This window comes from Polypterus senegalus, unplaced genomic scaffold, assembly GCF_016835505.1.
Source record: "Polypterus senegalus isolate Bchr_013 unplaced genomic scaffold, ASM1683550v1 scaffold_1502, whole genome shotgun sequence".
NCBI classification, from domain to species: Eukaryota; Metazoa; Chordata; class Cladistia; order Polypteriformes; family Polypteridae; genus Polypterus; species Polypterus senegalus.
Window position 1 is genome coordinate 4,259 of NW_024384024.1, and position 742 is coordinate 5,000.

Genomic DNA, 742 nt, shown 5'->3' on the forward strand with positions numbered 1-742 from the left:
CACCTCCTCGAGAGACTGGAACCTGAATCCAGCGCCTTAGACCGCTCGGCCACACTACCAAACGCGGAAAAGTTTGCCACTCTGTGTCGAGGATTCAACGGGCCACGTCCACAAAACTTTCTGCCTCTTTGTTGTTCTGAAATGCATTCCACAATGCAGCAGCAACAACAACGCCTGACCTTCAAGAGAACTTGTGAAACTTTTTCATTTCCTCCTTTGGCAAGCTTCTTTGGTCAAGGTTAACTCCAAAGATGGCAGTGGTGGGATTCGAACCCACGCCTCCTGAGAGACTGGAGCCTTAATCCAGCGCCTTAGACCGCTCGCCACACTACCGCTCTGTTGGGGGTCTCTCACACGCAACTGAATATCTCTATTACAACCCAGGCACCAACCCTACTACTACTACTACAACATTGCTTACTTGGGCAAGTTACGAACCAGTGGTTTCTCTTCCAAGTGAACGCTGGCGATTTATCTTCAGGGTCCCATCCCACAGGCCTCTTGATTACTGTCCGTCGCATAACCTGACGGCATTTTAAGGCACTAAACCTTGGGGGAAAAACGAAAACCACCTCCTCTCTTAAAGAGACGGTACTCTTGCATCACCTGGCAGCGGTGGGATTTGAACCCACGCCTCCTGAGAGACTGGAGCCTAAATCCAGCGCCTTAGACCGCTCGGCCACACTACCTTACCGTGTGTGACTTGTCTTTGATGACAGCGTAAGGTATCGAAGGGTCTAAG

The 742-nt window shown here is 50.8% G+C and overlaps 2 non-coding genes across 2 annotated transcripts; both read right to left on the minus strand.

Moving 5' to 3' along the window:
• Nucleotides 1-252: 252 nt before the first annotated feature.
• On the minus strand, nt 253-333 carry trnal-aag. Its single transcript has one exon. It is a non-coding gene; the product is annotated as a tRNA-Leu (tRNA).
• A 274-nt stretch (nt 334-607) lies between these two features.
• On the minus strand, nt 608-689 carry trnal-uag. The gene has a single exon. It is a non-coding gene; the product is annotated as a tRNA-Leu (tRNA).
• Nucleotides 690-742: the final 53 nt, after the last annotated feature.